The following is a 24,167-nucleotide window of genomic DNA, read 5'->3' as shown; positions in this document are numbered from 1 at the left end:
AGCAGGATCCTTGGCCCAAGCCTCCAGCTGCCTTGGGGACCTTGTCTCAGTGACACCAAACTAAGGTGTCAGTCCCAGGGCTTTATCACCAGCTGCTATATTCCTTGGGGAGAAAAAAGAAGTACCAGTTTGATGGAATCTTTTATTATTTTTTAATCAATAAATTACAGTTTAAATAGATGATTTTTTAAAAAATCAAATAATGCAAGTTTAACTTCTAGAGATATTCCTATACTTGCATTTGTGTCTATTTACGCCTTCCTTGTTTTTTACCCATATCTTTTTCAACTCTACTTCTTCCGTCCCCACCCTTTGATTCGTTATCTCACCTCCTGCCTAATGAAAGTACCAAAAGAAAATGACGTCACCACCACTGGCCGCATCCCTTAATCTCCCGCGTTCCTCGCTGGTCCCACCCCTGCTCTCTTCAAAAGTCTTTCACCCGGGTGGCCCTTGGGGTAGGGAGCCCACTCCGGAGAGGACATTTCTTTTACTTGTCTTAACTCTCCCAGAGATTCAAAGAAAGGAGCTTTGGGAAAGAGCCCCTGATGAATTCTGTACTACCTGTCCTTTCCCTTAAACTGGACTTTGCAAATGCAGTTTAAGTAGAGTCTGGTACTGAGGAAAATTAATGAAGGAAATTTCCTAAAGTGTTCTAGATTTCCAGAAATTAACACTTCACTAGTTCCTATTCCTGAAAGTAGAACTTTGCCAATCACACCTCCCATTATTTCTGCTGCCTTCACCTCGGACCAGCAAAGTAACAGGAATAGGATTTTTCGTCAGTAGGAATCTCATAGGTTGGATGTTTTATATTTGTGAAGGGGCTCAGGGACATACCTTTGTGGTAGACAAGGGGGGAGGGGAAGATATAGAAGGAGGAGTTAGAGGGCATCAGGGGATTAGAAAGAGAGGAGCAGGCCAAGACCCTTAAGAGGAGAAGAATCCTGGAAGCGGGGCCCTGTCATTTAGGAACAACCTCCAGATAATTCGGCTAGCAGACCACACATGCAGCTTACTTCTTGCCATCAACCAACACAATCAACTACTTTCCAAGACTTTTTCTATGCAAGGCCAAAACATACTGAGAAGTGGGGAAAAAATCAGCAAATCAACCCACTTTTGTCTATGTGATAAAATAGAAGTGGTTTAAAATATTTTTCCTGAATTAATAGGGTTTTTTAGGAGTTGTGTAGACTGTTTAAAATAACCTAATCGTTACTCCAGTCACTACGGTTTTCCTTTGCTGTGTTCATTTTTTTCATGTTGCATGACCTTGACCTGCATCCCACACAGTTCAGGAAGTTCAGGTTGGTTAGAAGCTGCCACTTCTAAGAGCCTTTTTAAATGAAGGAGTGGGAGAGGAGAGGATTGGAAAATAAGGACTGAGCCTTGTGGTAGGGTAGGGGAATAATGAAGAGGGATGGACTGAGTACCAGCTTGAGACTGGTAAGGAATCGGGTATAATTCTTAGAACAAGGCAATAATGAGTAAGTAAGATGTGAAGGAATCATTCATCATTCATTCGTTCATTCAGAATGTTTGCAGAATGCCTGGCTATGTACCAATCACTGGGAGAAAAATGATGAATAAAACCAGGCAAGGTCTCTGATCTCCTGGAGTTTACAGATGCTTTGGCGAGGCCACCATTAGTAAAATAACTAAGTATTGAATATGTAATTACAAACTAAGATAAGCTTTCTTTTTTTTTAAGCTTTCCTTCTTTTTTCATTATTATTTTATTTATTTATTTATTTATTTTGATTGCGCGAGGTCTTAGTTGCGGCTCACGGCCTGCTTAGTGGCATGCAAACTCTTAGTTGCGGCATGCATGTGGGATCTAGTTCCCTGACCAGGGATCAAGACCTGCGTCCCCTGAGTTGGAAGGCGGATTCTTAACCACTGCGCCACCAGGGAAGTCCCTAAGATAAGCTTTCTAAAGGAAAGAAATAAAGGTCTTTGAGGGTGTATACAGACTGTCCTCTGAGATCAGGGAAGGCTTCCTCAAGGAGGTTTCCCTTGAGCTGAGATTCAAGGGTAGGTGGGAATGTTGGGGATATATATGGCTTTGAGGTAGGACCAGAATGTATCAGTTAGGAATTCCATTTGGCTGCCAGTAATCAAGAAGCCAGGTGTACTGTTTGCAATACTGCATATGCACACATGTAGAGTTGGAATTTCTGGAATTTGGGGCAAGGATGCTTTGTTATCACAGCATTGTTTGTACTGCCCTGAGTTGGTCATGGTTTTTCATTATCGTTGTTCTTGCTTCTAAATTAAATGTTTAGATTAATTTTATTCTTGTCAGGTTAGTTTATTGCGCACAATAAAATTTGTGCGTTGTGCTTCAAATGTGAATCATCCATATTTCCACTGCTAAGGTAGATATGTACATAACTCCCATACCAAATTTGGCTTGTATGGTGATAGCTCGTTGTTGTCACTGAATACTCTCCCAGGTGAAGACAGGCATGGCAGGTCATCTACAGTGTCTTCTCTCCACCCCTATCCACTGCTCTAGTTTTAGTTACCCTAAAGCTGCATGTACCTTTTTAAAGTTTCATATACAGTCCTTAGGTAAAGAAAAAAATTACTAATTGCATTGACGCTGTAAGTAAAATTAACATAAATCTCACAATATAGTGGCATGGTGAGTTTTGACCAAGCATCATATTTCATGTGCAAATATTTTTATTCATTCAACAATATTTACAGTGAACCTTCAATATGCCTAGCACTCTGTTAAATACTGTGGGTAAAATGGATTAGTAAGATTCAGTCCCAGCATTTAAGGAATTCACAGAAGTGTAAGAGGAGAGAGTCATACTTATCTATGTAAGGGTAGGAAAGCATTGTGGTTGCTAGAACGGAAGCATAACTAAGGTACAGTGATGCACAAGGAAGGGGAGTGGTCAATTCTACTAGAAAAGGAGAGGAGGGGTCCAGAAAAGGTTCATGGAGGAGTTAACACTTGAGCTGAATCTTGAAGGATGAGACATACCACAAGATAGGGGGAGAAGGCATTATAGAAGAGGGATCCATGTCCCCAAACAAAGACACGCATGAGACAGTGTCAAGGTCCAGGACCTGCAAGTGTCTCAAAGAGCTGAAGCATAAAGAGCGAAGAGGGTCTCATGAAGAGATGAGGCTGGAGTGGCGAGCAGGCCAGGTCACAGAACCTGCATGCCACCACACCGATAGCATTGTGATTAAAGTATGTGCTCTGAGGTCAGACAGTCCCAGGTATGAGTCATGGTTCTGCCATTTTCTAGCTGTGGGGCCTTGGTCGAATCACTTAGCCTCAATAAGTAATGGTAATGAAGGCTGTATCTCTCTCATAAAGTTGCTGCAAGAACTGAATTAAGTCATGGAGTACCTGGCACATTATGCACCCACTTGTTGTTGGCTGTTATTTTCATTTTTTATCCTGGGGCAAAGGGAGCCACTGGAGGGTTTTACATAGAGAAGTGGCTTAGTGAGCATTTTTGTTTAGAGCGCTGTCATTCTGGCTGCATGTGGATGCTGGGTTAACGGGGGGGGGTGTAAGTTTGGAGGAGAGCAACCATTTAAAGAGATTATAACCATTCAGTTGATGGTGAGGATGGCCTGAACCATGGTGGCCATGAGCATGGAGAAAAGGAGACAAGTGCTTGAGATGTCTGCAAGGTAAATACCACAGAACTCAATTACTCATTAGCTGTGACAAGTGGGATTCTGTCTGTCATCCTTTGGTACTGTCATCCAAGTGTTCTTAGGATAAACAAAAGGAAGCCAGGTGTCAAGCAGAACTGGGGATCAGATATTTAGGAAGTGCTTATATACCGAGGACTCAGTGATTGGTACCAAAAAAAAGCTGTCTTTCTAATTTAGGAGACCCCTTGACAACTTCCATCTCATAACATTAAATAGGATCAGGAAAGTCTAGTTCATCCATAACAAATTTCATTCATTCATTCATCCTGTCTCTCTCTCTTTTTTTCTCTCATTTCTGGGAGGCTTTTAGCTCAAGGTGGATGAACATTAGACTTCATCCATTTGTCATTGTCATAATGTGGCACATATAACCCTCACTCATGCCTGGTACTTTTGGTTCAATTCTTGCCTGACACTAGCATGACTGAATTTTTCCTTCTTTTTTCTCAAGTGTCCTCCCACAGTCCAATAACCTCTGGCCAAGGTGCCTTTATTAAAGTCAGTGAGAATTAGAGGATGTAGGTGGTCCCTACTTTATAATAGAGTGTAGTCTTGGTAACCACATTTGTCCATTCATAAGACAGAAAATAATCCAGACATATGGATAGCGTCTGCTGAAAAGTTGCTGGGAGCTTTATGCCTGTACCCCCCAAACGTGGATCCTGGGAAATGTTGATTAAACGTGGTTCTCTTGGATTCAGTTGCTTGAACAACTGTCTAATTACTTGAAGCCACAGAAATGAACAGACCTTAAATTAGGCAGGACCAATGAGTGAGGTGGCAAAATGTGAAACGAGGGGGGAAAAAGGTCTGCTTCTGCCATGGACAGTCTAGAATTTGATTAAAAGTGGACTTTCCCTTTTCCAATAAGCAGCCTGAGGTGACCTCTAAAAATGGTTTGCTATTCACCTGACCCAGAAAACCCCACAAAACCATGCAAGTCAAGATGTTCAGATCTTCATGTTCACTTTAAGAACACTCGTGAAACTGCTCAGGCCATTAAGGGTATGCATATCCAAAAAGCCACCAAGTATGTGAAGGATGTCACTTCAAAGAAGCAATGTGTGCCATTCCGTCGTTACGATGGTGGAGTTGGTAGGTGTGCCCAGGCCAAACAGTGGGGCTGGACGCAGGGTCGGTGACCCAAAAAGAGTGCTGAATTTTTACTGCACATGCTCAAAAATGCAGAGAGTAATGCTGAACTTAAGGGCTTAGATGTAGATTCTCTGGTCACTGAGCACATCCAGGTGAACAAAGCTGCCAAGATGCGACACTGGACTTACAGAGATCATGGCTGATCAACCCATACATGAGCTCTCTCTGCCACATTGAGATGATCCATACTGAAAAAGAACAGTTTGTTCCTAAACCAGAAGAGGACGTTGCACAGAAGAAAAAGATATGCCAGAAGAAACTGAAGAAACAAAAACTTATGGCCTGGGACTAAATGCCACAAAAAATAAATGCAAATAAAAATAAATTTTTTAAAAAGTGGACATTCCATCTCTGTGACCTTCGGCAATATATCTAAGCTCTGTGAGCCTCAGTTTTCACTGGTGGCTATCCCTTTGATATCTATAAATCTGAGGTAATGTTTCCTCCAAAGGGTAGTTGTCAGGTTTAAATGGACTGTATATGGAAAGTGCTTAACACAGTGCTTGGCATATGGTAGCTGCTTACCTGGCCCGTATCCTTTGTCCCTGCTTGTCTCTGAGGTTTATCCTTACATGGAAAAAGCAGGAAGGATGAAGGTTTCTTAGGTTAAGTAACCTGAATTAATTGGCTTTTATGTATTTCTCATCTATGATTGATCACCCCCCTCCCACCCCCCTGCCCCTTGGGAACCGGGTTGGAAACCTGTTTTCCTCCACCCTCAGAGAATGCTTATCAGTGATGAGGGCAAAGGTAATATGATACCTGCAGAGAGGAAGCTAATTTTAGATATTCTTCTTTCAACAGATCTTTCAGTACACACAAGCAAAATTACTATCAAATAGAAAAATGGAATTATTTGACTTCTTTCACCCATGTTTCTTTGTTGGTGGAGTTCCTAACATGCATGTTTCTTGTTTAAATTGTTGTTTTTCATATAGAAAGAAAGAAGCAGGCTCAAAGAGATTGTAATTGTTCCCCCTAATAACTGAACTGTTTGTACTTAGGAGAGAAAAAGGTTTGTTTTTCACCGCATAATAGAGGTTGATGGTTGAAAGAACGATCATATCCTCAGAGTCTCTCTAAATGTTCTATAATTTGACATAGTTTAGTTCAACAAGCATCAGTTGAGTTCCAACTGCGTGTCAGGCATTATGTTGGCACCGTTCACTCAGAGATGCCAGCTGTGGTACCCAGATCTCCAGTCTGGTAGCCCTTGCAGAAGAGGGTGGCCAGGGAGAGGAGGGGGTGCCAGCTGATCTGAAAGAGCTGGTGAGAGGGGAACCCTCAGGCTGAGGTTCTCCACCACGGCTTCAGACCACAAGTCCATCAGATCATGAGCACTTTCAGGTCAGGATCCAGGTCTGCTCATCCTTACGTCCACAGGGCACCTTCTGTGCTAAGTGATCAGGAGAAGAAGGTAGTGAGGAGGCCAAGTGACCTTTTCTTTCTGCACTCTTAAAAATGAAAATATTCCAAATAAAGTATGGCTCTGTGCCATTGTCAGCCAATTTTCAGCCTCATCTTAGGAGAGGCAGTGCAGTACATTGGTTAAAAGTCTGGGCTCTGTAGTTAGATTACCTGGGCTTATGTCCCATCTCTACAGCTTACCAGTTGTGTGACCTTGGGCAAGTTGTTCAATCACTCTATGCCCCACTTTCCTTATCTATAAACTGGGGTTATTAATATTATCTACCTCATTGATTGTTAAAGGACTCATTGAGCTAATACACATTGTTCGAGGTTGTCAGGCACAGACAGCATGTCTTATTTAACACTGAAACCCCAGAATACAGCATAGTGCCTGGTACATTGGAGGAACATACTGAATGAACAAGTCTAATACACAGGGTATAGCAGTAAGTGACTGACAAAGCACTCATAAGGCATATGGGCAGGCTAGGTGTCATCTTTTACAAATGAGGAAACCAGCACACTGAAAGGTAGAGTGACTTGCCAGAGAAAGCACAGCTATAAGTGATATAAATGACAGACCTGGTTAATGCTCCTGACTCTATCTCTAGCCCTCTGCTCTTCCCACTATCTGACTCTCGATCCTATACAGATTTTGTGGAACTCAAAGAATATCCACCTGAAAAAAATGAACACACATAACTTGTTTAGCTCTCTGAAAAAAAAGAATCTTACTTTAAATATCCTCAAATAGTAACTTCAAGTTAAAACTTGAAGTTTGGAAAGTTTCTATTTTGGGGTGTGGGGAGGAAAGCAGAGTATATTTTTTGTGAGAATGCAGAAGTTCTTTCAAAGTGAAAAAGTAACAGAGAATCATAAAGGAAAATTTTGATAGATTGTATTACATAAACATTTAAAATATTTAAAATACTTATGTATAAAAATTCATAATTAAATTAAAAGGAAAATACACTAAAAAATATTGCAGCAAGTATGCCAGATGGTTAAAAGTTTCAATATCTAAAGAGCTCATAGAATTTAAAACCATGGCTTCAAAAAAATGGGCAAAGGCTATAACACTTTTCAAATGAGGAAAAGCACATGTTTGGTGAACATATACAAATATTTTGACTCGACAAAAGAAGTAAGAATTTTTAGAATGAAATACCAGTTTGTTGATAAGGTATACTAAGACTTTAAAGATAATGAAGGTGGAGTAAGGAAATGGCTACCCTCTTAACATATTGTCTGGAAAACAATTGCCTTAAAATTGTTGATCACCCTTGACCAAGGATTTCAATTTCTGGAACTCTATTCTAAAGAAATATTCAGAAATATGGTTAAAAACTTATACCCAAATATGTTCTTCACAGTGTTTATTAATGAACCTGAAACACTAGAAACAACCACTGTGCCCAACAGTCAGGGAATGGCTAAGTCATATGTGATGGGGGTGAAGCAGCACAGACTAGCAGCTAGAAATATAGATCTGGAGTCTCACCGCCTCGCTTCAAATCCTGGCTCTGCCAGTTATTAGCCCTTTAAGCTTAGACACCTCTCCATGTCTCACTTTCCTCATCTGTATACTGGGGATGACCAGAGTACCTATCACAATAGGGTAGTTTTGTGACTTAAATGAATTGATATAGGTTTACAATTCTAAAATCCTCAAAGCTTTAAAAACATAAAGGTTTTTTAGAACTTTATTATCAGGAGAACATGATTGAATAACATAAACTAACATAACTGTATCCCACTTACTGTGACTATTTTCTACTATTATAATTAAGATTGAATCTTAACTCTTTTTCATAGTTTCACTTTCCTTGTAGAATCTCTAAGGTTCTCCTTATAAATTAATAACCCTCTTGCACATGTGAAAAGATTAATTTTGAGGGCAAAGCTAACTGGAATCAGGTATATCTACTTTGAGCTAATCTCTTGGCCAAGAAACTTTTGCACATCCTCCAGTCCAGGGCTTTCATACTTTAAGATGGGGATATTGTTAACATGCAGATTGCTGAGCTCCACCCCCAGGAATTCTGATTAAGTAGGTCTGGAGAGAAGTCTGCTGTCTTACAGCTCCCAAGGTGATGCTGGTGATGCTGATCCATGGACTACACATTAGGTAGCCCTGCTGTAATCCACGCTTTAATTTTTTTTATATACTAAAAGAATAAAGATTTTTATTAAGCATTGTAAGTTGCATTCAGTAGCCTTCAGACACACCACACCACAACCCATCTACAATCGGTCAAACCCAACAGCAGTTCATTCTTGCACAATCCATGAGTTAGGGCAAAACTCCCTTCAACTTACAGTAAGATCCTATTCAGGTCTTGTCACGCCTTAATTTTTTTTTATTAATTAGTTATTTTTTTAACATCTTGATTGAAGTATAATTGCTTTACAGTGGTGTGTTAGTTTCTGCTTTATAACAAAGTGAATCAGCTATACATATACATATATCCCCATATCTCCTCCCTCTTGCATCTCCCTCCCACCCTCCCTGTCCCACCCCTCTAGGTGGTCACAAAGCACCGAGCTGATCCTGTGCTATGTGGCTGCTTCCCACAGCTATCTATTTTACATTTATGCCTTAATTTTTAACACCCCTTACGTTGTCCCTTTTTAATGTGAACATTTTCATTTCTGGAAATCTTCAATTTGCTTTTTATATTCTCATTCTCCTGTCCTCTTATTTCTATGCTGTGCTTTTATGTCCAGGAGTAGTAACATAATAAACTTATCTATCACTTTCCAAAGCACTTGTCATGTACCAGTAACTGTGTTAGTGCTCTATTCATATCATTTTTTCACCCTTTCAACAACCCTGAAAAGAGGGCATTATTACCCTAGTTTTAGAGGTGAGAAAACTGAAGTACTAGGACTCCCAGTAAGTGGGAAGAACAATTTACTTTCCATTTTACTGTCCTACCTCTTTCACACAGTGGTACATGTCACCAGGTCTCCAGTGACATGCCTTCTCAGTCCTGTCCCAGCTGCTTAGCTCCCCAAAATGGAACACCCTTCACCTCAGAATCTGTCCAGATCCCATCCAGGCCTTCTATGCCAGGAAGCTTTCCTAGCTATACCCCGCCCATAGCCCACACCCCTCTGCATCTTTTGTTATTATCTGGCCATTTATCATATGTGTTTGCATTTTCATACCAAGGGATTTTATCTTCCTAACTGGACTTGGAACTCCTCAAAGAAAGGGCACATCCCGTGCATCTCTCAGTCACCCTTGGAATAGCCATGGTGGGGACTGATTGCCTCCCTTATCCCCCTTCCTACTCTTCTCCTTTCCTTTCCCCCCAGTCTCTACCTTGTCCTTTCCTAATTTGGTAAAATCAAGCCACCACATTGAGAAGGTGGAAAATAGGCCAGGCTGAACCCTTCTTAATCCCCTTCCCTGAAGTGCAGTTGTGGGTGGTTTGCTGGTGTTTGCCCTGTTGTTCCACAGTATCATGAGAAGGAAGCTTTCCATGCGGCCATGCACTGGGCAGCAAAGTACCTGCAGTGCCCTTTAACCCTTGGTTCTTCTTGAGGGTTTCCAGACACCCCTCCCCTCCTTTCATATTTCCTCAAATCCCATTTCCTTTGTTTTACTTCCCAGTAAAACAAGAGTTTCACTCTCCATCCTTGTCTTCATTCAAGTATATGTCAAGAAGTTCTCACTTGCCCAATCCTAACTTGTACATCTTCGGAGTTACTTCCCCACTAATGAAACCTCCTAGGTCCAGTACAGTGGGACACATTCACCTGGTCTGTACACTTTGGTTCTTTTCTCCTTTCTCCTCCCCTCCTCTTTCCCCTCCTCTTCCTCCTCTTCTCTCCCTTCATTTCTCCCTTCCTCCTTCTGAGGTCATCATTCCTGATATTGCTTGGTTGGTATTATCAACCCACTCTGATAGCTTACACATCTCAGGCCTTGTAAGCTTCCTTTTGTAATTTTCCCAAAACTTGTAAGGGGTCTTCAGAGCAACTGGGCCTCGTAGCAAAAGGGTGAGATTTCCGTGTTGCTTTCATTTCCTCCCTGTCCATTAGATGAAAGTATTGGTTGTGTCCGCCTCGTGGGGCTACACTGATAAACTGACACCTGCACTAGTACGTGATTTTAGATTCCGTTAGTTTTCTCATTCAGATGGCTTTTTGTGACCCATGCTTATGAGCCAGCTCTGTGGTGAGCCTGATACTCTCCTTCAGTGTCTTCTGGGGCCTCAATTCCTTCCCCTTGGGGCCTCATTCCATTTTCTTGGATGCTTTCAGAGTGAAACCCTAGGAAAAAAAGTCTTTCTGAGGACTGCCCTTTACTGTTTCTTTAGTGTTTCCAATGTATTAGGCATGGTGCTAAGCATTTTTATACCTTGTTTTGTTTAATCCTGTCAAAAACTTTAGTTAGGTATTATCCCAATATGATGGGGAAACTTAGGTTTAGGAGGTTAACTGACTTGCCTGGGGTCTTATGGCCAGTAAGTGGAACAGGCTAGATACAAACCTATGTCACATAATTCCAAAGCTCATAGTCAAAATTTAGTTTCTGGGGCTTCCCTGGTGGCACAGTGGTTGAGAGTCCGCCTGCCGATGCAGGGGACACGGGTTCGTGCCTCAGTACGGGAAGATCCCACATGCCGCGGGGCAGCTGAGCCCATGAGCCATGGCCGCTGAGCCTGGGCGTCCGGAGCCTGTGCTCCACAACGGGAGAGGCCACAACAGAGAGAGGCCCGCATACCGCAAAAAAAAAAAAAAAAAAGAATGCAAAATATGTTGTGATTATACTAATGTGTTTATTAGGGTTTTTATTGGTTTTATTAATATTCTGTTTACGAAGTGATATAGCATTTTTTTCATTTTTTCCATAGGAAAACAGTCCATAATCTGTTACTTTTATTTATTTTTTTAAACATCTTTATTGGAGTATAATTGCTTTACAATGGTGTGTTAGTTTCTGCTTTATAACAAAATGAATCAGCTATACATATACATATATCCCCATATCTCTTCCCCCTTGCATCTCCCTCCCTCCCACCCTCCCTATCCCAACCCTCTAGTGGTCACAAAGCACCGAGCTGATCTCTCTGTGCTATGCGACTGCTTCCCACTAGCCATTGGTTTTACATTTGGTAGTGTATATATGTACATGCCACTCTCTCACTTTGTCCCATCTTACGCTTGTCCCATCTTCCCTGTGTCCTCAAGTCCATTCTCTAGTAGGTCTGTGTCTTTATTTCCGTCCTGCCCCTAGGTTCTTCATGACCTTTTTTTTTTTTTTTTAGATTCCATATATATGTGTTAGTATATGGTATTTGTTTTTCTCTTTCTGACTTACTTCACTCTGTATGACAGACTCTGTCATCCACGTCACTACAAATAACTCAATTTCGTTTCTTTTTATGGCTGAGTAATATTCCATTGTATGTATGTGCCACATCTTCTTTATCCATTCATCTGTTGATGGACACTTAGATTGCTTCCATGTCCTGGCTATTGTAAATAGAGCTGCAATGAACATTGTGGTATATGACTCTTTTTGAATTATGGTTTTTCTCAGGGTATATGCCCAGTAGTGGGATTGCTGGGTTGTATGGTAGTTCTATTTTTAGTTTTTTGAGGAACCTCCATACTGTTCTCCATAGTGGCTGTATCAATTTACATTCCCACCAACAGTGCAAGAGGGTTCCCTTTTCTTCACACCCTCTCCAGCATCTATTGTTTGTAGATTTTTTGATGATGGCCATTCTGACTGGTGTGAGGTGATATCTCACTGTAGTTTTGATTTGCATTTCTCTAATGATTAGTGATGTTGAGCATTCTTTCATGTGTTTGTTGGCAATCTGTATATCTTCTTTGCAGAAATGTTTATTTAGGTCTTCTGCTCATTTTTGGATTGGGTTGTTTGGTTTCTTTTTGATATTGAACTGCATAAGCTGCTTGTAAATTTTGGAGAATAATCCTTTGTCAGTTGTTTCATTTGCAAATATTTTCTCCCATTCTGAGGGTTGTCTTTTGGTCTTGTTTATGGTTTCCTTTGCTGTGCAAAAGCTTTAAGTCTGTTACTTTTAATGCATGGTTTTGTAGGATGAGAGAGTTTTCTTTTTTTTAATACATATATTACCTTATATGAGAAACACCTATGTATCCCTAAACAATGCATTGTTTAATTTGCATTGTTTTGAATTTTGTACAAATGGAGTCATGTTCTTTGCATTCTTCTTCAGTGTACAGTTTTTTTAATATTTTATCTGTGAGAGTAATCCATGTTAATGACTATAGCTGTGGCTCATTCATTTTCACTGATGTATAGAATTTCATTGTACAAGCATTCTAAAATTTATGTATTCTCCTGTCGACCAGCAACTAGTATTTGCAGTTTCCTGCTGCCGTAAAAAAAACAATGTTGTTATAAATATTTTTGTACATGACTCCTTGGCATATGTGCAAAAATCTCTAGTGCATTCTACCTAGGGGAAGAAGGGCTGGGCTTCGAGTATGGACATCTTCATGTTTACGAGATAATGTTAAATGGATTTGCAAAGTGATTTTACAAATTCAAACTTCTGTCATTAGAGTATGCAACTTCTCATTTATTCACGTCATTGCCAAGAGTTGAGTTGTTGCCAGACTGCTGTGGTTTTAATTTGTTTACAAATGTGTATATGTTTCTTTCCTTGTCTACTCATTTTTTTCCTCTGTGAAATGTCTGTTGATGTCTTTTGCCCATTGTTTTTCCATTGGGAGGTTTCTATTTTTCTTATAATAGGAATGCTATATATTCTGGATACCACTCCTTTTTCAGTTATATTGTTACAACTATCCTCTTCCTTTTTGCACCTTATCTTTTCACTTAATAGGGTCTTTTTATGAATGGTAGTTCTTAGTTTAATATAGTTGAATTTATCATCTGTTCTTTTGTTGTTTGTGCTTTTTTTACTTGTTTAAGAAATCTTTCCATATTCAGGGTTATAAAGATGTTCTATATTTTATCCTAAATTTTAAAAAATTTTGTCTATCACATTTAAACCTTCAAGCCATTTGCAATTGATTTTTGTGTATGATCTGAGTACAGGTCCAATTCATTTCTTTCCCACATGGTTAACCAGTTGTCCCAATACTGTTATTGCATAGTCTGCCCTTTCTCCTACCAGTACAGATGCCATCTGTCAACTGTCACGGTTCCATGTATGCATGAATCTGCTTCTGGGCTCTCTGTTCTGTAATATCTGTCTTCTCTGCCATTATCAACTGTTTTGATTATTCCAGCGTAGTATTGTTTTGGCAGCTGGTAGGATGAGCCTTCCTTTCATGTTCTTCTTCAGGAGTATTGATTATTCTCAGCCTGTTGCTCATCCATATAATTTTAGAAGAAGTTTGTCAAGTTGTGCACATGCAACACACACACCTGCTGTCAAGTACACACGCGCGCACACACACACACACCTGTTGAGATTTTTATTAGGATTGCAGTGAATTTATAAATCAGTTTGGGGAGAATGACATCCTAACAATATTGAGTCTTACTATGCATGAACACAGTAGAGATCTCCATTTATTTCAATTTTTTCAAAAAGTTTTTCAATAATGTTTGAAATTTTTCCATACAGTTCTTACACATCTTTAGTTCATTCTATTTTTGACAAACTTACTTTTTTCTATTATAAATAGTATCTGTTTACAAAGTATATATTTCTGTTATTGATGATTAATAGAAATGCAGTTGACTTATATAGTATATGTCTGGTAACTTTGCTCATTTCTCTTATTTATTCTCATTATTTGAGTGTAGATTCTAAGGTTATCATGTTGTCTATAATTAATGATAATTTTATTTTCTTTCTAAACCTTACACTTATGATATCTTTTCACTATGTTACTAAACTGGCTAAAACCTCTGGGGAAATGTTAAAGAGAAGTGGTGATGGGGCATCCTTGTCTTCTTCCTGATTTTGAACGGAAGGCTTTTAACATTTTATCATTACGTGTTGTTTTCAGCACCTGTAGCACCAAGTTTCTGTGCATTTTGGAGTACACTTTTCTCATACTTAATTGGAAAGAGCTCAACTCAAGGTTAGCCTTGGAGAAAGGGGCACGATTGCTTGCCTTAGTCTAGATTATTTAGGCTAATGTAGTGGAGAAAGAGGATCCTCCGTGTGGTTCACCCTCAGTTACTAGAGTTTGACATTGGAGTTGGGGAGCAAAGCCCAGATAATATTCTCTGTACTTGCATTTTCCTCTGGAACCTTGAGGGCAGGATTTGAGTAGTTCTGAGTCCCCAGCCAAAACCACCTTATAATGCAGTGAGTGGGTATCAGAATTACACATCGTTGGGTCCCACCCCAGAGTTTATGACTTGAAAGGTCTAAGTTGGGGCCTGAGAATTTGCATTTCTAAGAAGTTCCCGGGTGGTGCGGATGCTGCTGGTTTTGGAATCACACTTTGAAAAACACTGTCCTAATACTGTCTCTTTAAAACATCCCAACACTGGGCAGAACAGAGACAAGGAAACAAAATTATTAAAGTGCCTGAGAAGGAAGGAGGAAAACTCAAGAGAGTGACAGCAGCTACCATGAGTAGCACCCCTGGAGGATGACAGACGGCTACCTCCAAATGTGGGAGAATGGAAGGAGAGGGAAATGCAGGAGGAAATGGGAGATTTGGGACAATGAACAATGGAAGGAACTCATGGGAAAGTATGAAGGGAGACCATAAATAAGCAAATACATCAGGTCGGGCTGATCATTCAGTTTGCATCCCACAAAGGACACTGAGGGGAACGATAAGAGACCTGTGTAACTTTGGGAAGGAGAAGTAACAGGATGGCCATTTAAGCCATGGTTCCTTGTAAAGATCTGTTCCACATCAAGACAAGCCTCTGCCTAGTAAGACAATAAGTGCTGTATAAAACAGAAACCCAAGCCCCAGGAAATGACAGACTTAATGCAAATTTCCTATTAAGCAGATAAACTGGATTTATTCTTTTTTTATTTTTAGAATTTTATTTATTTTTTTATACAGCAGGTTCTTCTTAGTTATCTATTTTATACATATTAGTGTATATATGTCAATCCCAATCTCCCAGTTCATCACACAATGAATTGGATTTATTCTTAAAGTGGAAAAGAAAAGGGGAAGTATTATAAGCAAACAAGGCTTAAAATCACGTTCATCACTTGGGGAGCTGCAACTCCTGCCAGAGACGCTTTGACTTGGGCTCAGGGCCTGCGAGGTGGCAGGAGTGGGACAGGGAGAGTCACTCGAAGAAGAGGAGGTTGGGGCTTTGCCCTGCTGGAGGCAAGGCAATACCAAAGGTGCCAGAGAGAGCCAAAGGCTAACTCTACACAGAGAACTGGATTCATATGGTGCTTTTGAATCTGGGTTTTTACTCATCAACAGTGTGAATAAGCAACTGATAAAAATAAGAAGGGCATGAGTTCTCCACTCCCCTTGCATACCTGCTGCCAGCCACCTCCCTGTCAAGGACTAGCTGGCTCTCTGGGGCACCATGTCTTAAAGCTGCCTCTGGCTTTGATAGTGTACAACATGTCAGAGCTGGAAAGATCTGAAGAGGTGATCCTCACTGGTCCAGCAGGGCCCAGACAGCAGGAGTGACTTGCCAAAATTCAACCAGAGTAACTGCATTCATTCATTTATTTTATTTTACAAATTTGTCATTAGGACTGCTTGATTCAATTTATTGACATATTAAAACATAAAAATCAGTATCCCCATATTTACTGTATAAAATCTGAAAAGCTTGCCTTGGATTTATGTAGTATCTTGCCTCTGGGTAAACTCAAGTAGCTTCATAGGTATAAGTGCATAGAAACCACTGAGAATTATATGGAATAGGAAGGGTTTTGGTGTTTTTTGTTTTCAATGTTTTCAACTTAATTTTAATGATAAAACTCAGCTTCTCAGACTGATACATCACATCCCACCGGCTCACTGGGGCCCAGATTCTTCTTGCTATGATCACAGAGTGAATGGCAGTGAGGCCTTATGCCCAACGTCCAAAGAGAAACTGAAATAGTACCTATGTGTTAAAAGGGAACATTTCATACCTTTTATATTTTTAAGACATTAAGGAAAAAAATGCAAGCATTTTTTAAAAGCTATCAAAAAAGCCTTCTTAAACTAAATGTTTTTCAATTATTTAAAAGCTATGCCTTAAAAAATATTTTTAATCACTCTCCTTTAAAAAAAAAAAAAAAGATTTATTTATTTATTTATATGGCTGTGCCGGGTCTTTGTTGCGGCGCACGGGATATTCGTTGCAGCATGCGGGATCTTTTAGTAGCAGCATGTGGAATCTTTTTTTTTTTTTTAGTTGTGGCATTCAGGATCTTTAGTTGCGGTGTGCGGGACCTTTATTTGTGGCATGTGACCTCTTAGTTGCGGCATGTGGGATCTAGTTCCCTGACCAGGGATCGAACCCGGGCTCCCTGCATTGGGAGCTCAGAGTCTTAGCCACTGGACCACCAGGGAAGTCCCTAAATCATTCTCCTTTAATGTTATTTGAAATGTCAAAATAAATGTTATGATTTTTAAATTAAGAATATTAAATCTACTTTTGCAAAGCACCACTTCTCTCATCCCCACTAACAAACAACAACAAAACCCATTGCTTTAACCTGCAGCTCTCTGTGGCCACTAGTGTTTCCTAGAGGCCCAGAGCCTGGTGGCCGCTGATTGACAGGCCCACAGAAGGGCTGTGCTGCCCCTGTGGGCAGCATCACTGCTGGGGCTCATACGAGGTCCGAACTGGGAACTCCTAGGAAGGGTTTTGATCCCAAATTGGTTGCAAACAATTTTTAAGCAAGTTGCTTCATTGTTCTGTGATTCACTGAATCTTGTGAGACTAGAGGTAAAGGCACTTTAAGTTCCAAGAAAGAAAAGTGCAGGGACTTCCCTGAATGTCCAGTGGTTAAGACCTCACCTTCCAATGCAGGAGGTGTGGGTTCTATCCCTGGTCGGGGAGCTAAGATCCCACATGCCTCGGGGCCAAAAAACCAAAACATAAAACAGAAGCAGTATTGTAACAAATTCAATAAAGACTTTTAAAAATGGTCCCCGTCAAAAAATCTTTAAAAAAAAGAGAGAAAAGTGCAATATAAATTCAAGATTATTCTTAGAATTTCAGGTTCCTCTAGTTGGACCTACACGTCTCATGTCCACACTTACCCTGGCGCGATGTCCTCTCTGCTTCCCTTACACCTGATCATCTAGCCTTTTTCTGAAGATGTTTTCACTTTCACTTTGGGAGGCATTATTTCCATTGTTGACTAGCCCTACTTGTTGTAATGGGAAATTTTTCTTGTGCTGTGTTGGAAACCTAGTGCATTGCTGTACAATTCTGAGGTTAGAAAATTCTTCCTTACATCACACCAAAATCTATCGCCATGGAATTTCTGCCTGTCTGTCCAGCCCTATTCTCCACACCCACCTAGAAAAAAATCTGAGACTTCTTTTAGCATCTCGAGTATCCAAACTATGTCCCAAGTAAGCGTTCTTTTCTCCAGGAGACTCTCAGGGTTAGTTCCCACAATTGTTTCCTCCCCATGGCTTCATTTCCAAGCTTTCACTGTCCTGCTCGCCTTCTCTGAACATAGGCCAGCTTGTCTGGTCCCCTTCTCTGAGACTGAAGTACACATACTTGGACACCATACTGCATATGAAGTCTAGGCCAAGGCTGAGATTGATAGGTCCCCCTGGTCCTTGCTAATGATACATTGCTTTTAGTAATCACCTGACCCTGAGGTTCATGTATTGTCTTTATGAGGCATCATAGACTCTTTTGTCTTTTTTTCTAACTATTTACAAATAGTTACTAAGCCAGTTTCATAAACACCTATCTGAATGACTGAAATCACTTATTCCCTATCTGCCATTTTGACGACCATAGCAAGGAAAGGTCAAGGATAATCTAGGATGACTTGCTCAGGGTGGCTCCTGACTATTTCACCTGTAGTTTCTAAGAGGTGCAAGACCTCCACTTGAAGTTGTCTTTCTCATTTCTCCCATGTGGTTGTTCCTCTTGACCAGATTCTGCCTGTTGTCCAGGACCTATATCAGTGCATTGTCTGCCCACATTTAGCTCCTCAACACTTGATCCTGTGTCATCCCCTCTTCTGGAAAACTCCAAGGTGACTTTTAGAAGTGCCTGCATTTTTGCATTTTTGTTGTTTTGTATACTATTTCCTTATCCCTTTGTCCCTCTGTGCCAGAGTCTGTCATTTGCTCTTTTAGGTTTGTTGATTCAACTTTATGACTCTGTTCTTTTTTTCTACCTACAATATCCGTTTGAAGATCCTTTAATGGAGAATATCCATTTTACCCATTAAAGTATTTTGTGCTGTCTTCTAAAAAAAGAGAAAAAAGGGAAACAAAGCTTCCTTCTGAACCTCTCTAAAATATGCCTTAGTAGCTTTATGGTATCTTAAGTGGGAGGGGAGTGGTGAACAAGCAGTTTCAGAGCTGGAAGAAAACCCAGTTCTCCAGCTTCTCATTTGTGTATCTCAGACAAGAGCATGGAGACACAACCTTCTTATTCTCTCTTAGTTCAGAATGTTTATAAACCTCCAGGAGATAGTGGGGTGGGTGGGAGGTAGGGGTGCTGAGCTGGGCACATCAGGAGCATCTAATGCCACATCTGATTCCCAGCTCTAGCCCAACAGGAAGAGGTGTACCACTATTCAAGTAAGCTCTGTTGTCATTCACTTTGTACTTGGACTGTATAGGAATGCTTTACGGTCTAGACTCTAATGGCTAAAATTTAGCCAAATAAAATTTTTCTTGGCTGCTAAGGAGTCCTTGGAATGAAAATGACCAAAAAAGACCATTTGCCCTAACAGGACACGTGGCAACGAGGCAGTAAGGCCAATTCCTTATTTGAAAGTGCCCATAGCACAGTATTTTTTCATTGACTGGACTGAGGGTCACACAAAAGCCCATGATAAATGACTTGCTTTTCTTCAGAGTCATTTATTAACCTCAGGAGTGTGGAATGCATCACCAAGAGACTAATCTGTGTCACTGAAAGGACATAAACCAGAGTTTTCTGGACCTGTAAGGGGGAGGGTAGAAGAAAGGAGGAAGTAGGTTTATCCTTGCCTTTGCTACTTTCTCAAATATGGATGCTGCACCATCTAACAAATGGATAAAGAGCCTTGCCTGCACATATGAGTAAGGTGGGCCATATTATGATTGATTGCCTCTGCCTCCAGGTGGGAACAAAGGGCACAACTGGACAGTTGGACTACGAATGAAGCATAAAATAACTTAATTTATTTTCCACCAACACATTGGTGTGTACACAGCCAAATGAGTGTGGTCTTCTTTTAAGAAAAGCCTTTTGAAAGGCTTCCCACTTATTCCATGATGCTTCCGTTGCTCAAAAGATTGTTGGGGAACTGGGTAAAGGAAAACACACACACGCACACAAATGACAACCATCTACATCTACAACTCAGAATTAGATACTGTCAATATTTTGGCATATTTGCTTCCAAAATTTTTGTTTATTTAAGAAATCTCTTTCTGTTGTTTCTCATTAAAATGAAACATGGTTTATTATAGCAATTTCAAGTAATGTAGAAAAGAACAAATATTAAAAGATTTTTTATAAACACCTGGAAGTTCATAATTAATATTTGGTGAACATTATTACAGGCATTTCTCTGTATTTCCCATTCTTTTGAATATCTTCAGTTTTGGCCAAGTTTCCACCTTTGGAGGAGGATTTGATTTTCAGAAATAGGTCCAAGTTGCCAGGAGCCAGCTAAGTCTGGTGAAGGTAATGATTAAACTAAGTAACAAGATTGTGTTGCCAAGTCAGGTGTAATTGATTTTCTTGGACAGCTTAGAAATTGGCTCTAAGAGGGGCACTCATATCAGAAGTGTTCTGAGCATCAACAGCAAGAGCTGCTCTCTGAGGGGCTGTCTCTGAAGGACATGTACATGGGGTGGCAGAAGCCTAGGGAACCATAAACTCTGGAACTGAGCCAGGCTTGTGCCCTAACTTGAGGGCGGTGGCTTCGATCAGGTCCTTACCCTCGCAGAGCTTATGTTTGCTCGTATTTAATGGGATGTTCCTAATGTCCACTTTTCATGAGCTGTTATGAGAATCAAATTAGGTCATGGACATGAAAGCTCTTTTGCAAACTGTCAAGCCCTATACAAATGTAAGGCACTATTATTTAAGTATGTTTGTCAAATTAATCTTGTTTCTTCATAGGTGCACCTCCTACAAACAAAGTCACTCCATGGCCACATCATCAAAGCATAAGTGGGTAGGACCATTCTCTTCCCTTTTGCTCTCCTCGGGCTGCAGGTTTATTATCCCTTCGAGGCTGCTTTGCCCTTGACCTTATGATCATTTTACCTGATTTTTCCAATACCCAAGCGTGGGCAAGGGAAATCAGAGAAGGCCAGTGGGACACAGTTTGACTCATCACCACTGGCATTTCTAGCTTTCAGCAGCCTGGGGTGGGGGGCAGGTGTGAATGATCTCAGTTTGGGGTGTCTATCTTGGAATTTTAAAAGGATCTGATCGATTTACTAATACCTCAAAGTTCTTTTGACATTTGAAACCCATCAAATCATCTTTCACAGAACAAGGGAATCTGAGTTCCCATGATGCATTTAAAAAGGGAAGAAAGATTTAAAACTACAGTTATCTCATCTAGAAAAATGGGAGTAAAACTGTACCATCCTAATAGGTGGTTGGGTGGGCTAAATTTCAGATACTAGTACAGTCTGGCACATAAAGAGTGCTCAATAAATGTTAGCTATTATTTTTGGTGTTATTATTAACATGAAGATTGGAATCTATTGTCTCTGTAAGTTAGAAAGATGTCAGTGTATATGTTATCAGTGACTTTTGACGCATGAAAGAGTACCTCAGCAATAATGAGCTACTACTACTCATACATAATTTATAGATATAATTTCACCATTTGGAATGTCTGCTTTTTAATTTTTAATCATCATATATTTATTGAGTGTTTACTACATCTAAGGCATTGTGTGTCCACTGGAGATACAACAGAGAACCAAACAGCCCTCATCCCCATGAAGCTTACTGTATACTGAAGGAGACAAGCAGTAAACAATTACAGAAATGAATATTCTATTAGAACTTAAGTGCAATGATGGGAAAGTATAATTCTATGATGTTGTGTAGCTGAGTAGACCCAGTCTTGTGTGGATGAATGGGGAATGGGTAGGGAAGATTCAGGGGAATTTTCCTTAAGTACATGACAGGTGTGCTGAGATCCAAATAATGAGCAGGACAAATGTAGCAAAGGGTGAGGAGAAGCAGATTCCCAGTGAAAGGAATGACAGATGCACAGGCCCAGAGGCTGGAAAGAACAGGACATAGTCACATCTTGGAGTAGTGAGAATGATGGGTGTGGAGCAGAAAATGAGGTTGGGGGCAGGCGGTGACCGAAAAAGGCGGGGCTTTGTAGACCATGATAACAATTGTGGTCTTGACCCTCACAGCAAAGGAAGCCATTGAAGTGACTTAAGCAAGAACATGAAATGACCAAATTCCTGTATTCAAAGATCACTCCCACTGCAAAAAGAAGCATGGATTGGAGGGGAGCGGAGCCCAAGTGAATGCACGGAGACAGTGTGAGAGGCCATCACAGCATGCCACATGAGGGCTGATGGTAGCTTGACCTAGGTGATAGTGGTGAAGCTGGAAAGAAGTGGGAAGAATCAAGCGTTATTTAAGAAGCAAAAGTCTATAGGATCTCCTGATGAATTGGATGGTAGGAAAGGGGAGGGTGAATAGTCTGTTCATTCAGCAAATATTTATTGCACCCGTATTAAATTCCAACATATGCTAAGTACTGAAGATTCAGCTATGAACAAGAAAGGCAGGTCCCTGCTCTCAGGGGGTTACAATCTAGGTTTGGAGCTTAGAGAGTTGATAATAAGTAAGTAAACAGATAAACAATTACATGCTTGCCTTTGCAAATTACAATTCCATGTTACAGAGTGTGTGACTACAGATAAGTGCTACGAATTTAAAATATACAGGAATGTCAGAGACTAGGTGAGGGTAACTTTTGATATATTAGTCAGGAAAGACATTTGAGGTCAGACCTGAAGGATGGGAATGAGGCAGACAGAAGAGCATTTCAGGTAGAGGTAACAGCAAGGCCAAAGAGCTTGGTGTGTTCCAGGAACAGATAAGAGTCTAGGATGGCTGAATATAATGAGCAAAGGGAGAATTGTACAAAATGGAGCTGGAGAAGCAGATCATTTAGATTTAGATCATTTAAGAGAGGCAGATCAGTCGGTATTTAAGATTACTCTAATTGCTATGTGAAAAATGGGGGGTAGGGTGGGGTGGGAAATGGATTATTTAGAAGGAAGCGTGAGAGCAGGGAGACCAGTTAGGAAGCTGTCATTCAGGAGATGGAAGATGATAGGTTGGACTAGGTGGGGTGTTGGTAAATCAGGGAGAGGTAGACAGACATGAGGTGGATAGTTGTGTTTCGTAGATAAATCTAACTAGCTTCACTTAAGATCCAAATGGCCCCTAAAGCAGTGGTGACGTGATTCATTTGCAGATCTGCAGAGGTTGACAGCCTGGTGTAACCTACCTATAGAAACAATATAGGGCTCATTTCCTGAGTCCAGGCAAGGATGGGGCTGCAATAGTCCAAGCTCCAGAAGAGCAGGTTGTTGGCATTAGGGAAACCCAGCCTGGATCAGGGATCGAGACTCAAAACTGGCACCAGGGTAACTGGGATCAGAGTTCACCAAGACTGGGGTCGCCAAAGTCACAGAGTGAAGGGGAAATCTGTTGAGCTAGGTCTCAACAGGAAGAGCTGCCTTCCTGGCACCAGAAGTGGGAACTGGTTCAAAACCTGGGTCAGGGCTGGGCCAACCATGGAGGTTAGAGTGGCAAAGCTGCCAGTTAAAGGTTAGAAGGATGGAGATGTGCCGCCTATCACACCGGTTTGATGAGACATTTGGAGGATGAGTCAGACATTTGAGATCTATTGTAGAATAGCAGGTAGTGTGATCTCAATGTTCTTTATTTCTTTGTGATTTAGACAGGAGGAGTCCCTGCCTCCCAGTCTTGGTTTGATCTAGAGCATAAGGCCTTTTGGAACCCTTTCTGGGAACATAATTGGCTTCATGATTCCATTCTGTTTCTCTGCCATTTCAGCAGCATTTTGCTCATAAGGTAAAATATTCAGAATTCTGTGACAAGTTTCATTCCAGTGCTCCCATGCTGGTATATTTGCACACACATAGGTGTATACACACGTTGTGTCAACCATGATGAACACATGTGGCAGCTGGGGTGTGAGTAATGGCTACACTAAGGTGCATTAATCTGCAGGGTAACAAGCATCGCCATGCTCTGAGTTACATACGAAGTTAAGATAAGCAAAACTAATCTCAAGTAATAGAAATCAGAACAGTAGTTGGGGGTGTAATTGACTAGGAGGGGGGATGAGGGACTCTTCTGGGGTGCTGGGAATGCTCTATGTCTTGATCTGATTGGTGGTTCCATGGATGTTATACATTTGTAAAAGTTCATCAAGTCGTACTTCTATGATTTGTGAACTTTGTTGTATGTTAGTTTTACTTCAGTAAAAATGCTTTTATAAAAGAGAGAAAGAAAAGTGACACCTGATTCCAAGGCAGACGACAAATAAGGATGGTCCATTCTGGTGTCAATCACAAGGATCAGCAATTACCTCCTCCCAGAGCTTGCCTGCATCTGACCACTCCTTCCTGTTCTTCTCCCAATCTCAATCCCAGCCAATGCTAAATACCAAACAACACGCAGAAAGTTTGGCAACTTATGACAATAAGCCAGAAGCCAGTGATGTGTCAGATAGTACTGATTATTTCCAACTAATCCAGTGTGACACAGACTGAAA

At 40.7% G+C, this 24,167-nt stretch overlaps 1 pseudogene across 1 annotated transcript; it reads left to right on the top strand.

The window, feature by feature from the left end:
* The first annotated feature begins 4,586 nt into the window (after positions 1-4,586).
* Positions 4,587-5,140, top strand: LOC309806536 (large ribosomal subunit protein uL22-like; annotated as a pseudogene). Its single transcript has one exon. The product of its transcript is annotated as a large ribosomal subunit protein uL22-like (transcript).
* The last annotated feature ends 19,027 nt before the right edge of the window (positions 5,141-24,167 follow it).

The sequence above is a fragment of the Mesoplodon mirus genome (assembly GCF_964341445.2).
Source record: "Mesoplodon mirus genome assembly, chromosome: 6".
In the NCBI taxonomy this organism is placed as follows: Eukaryota; Metazoa; Chordata; class Mammalia; order Artiodactyla; family Ziphiidae; genus Mesoplodon; species Mesoplodon mirus.
The sequence above is the reverse complement of the archived record's forward strand: the minus strand, read 5'-3'. Positions and strand labels throughout refer to the sequence as shown.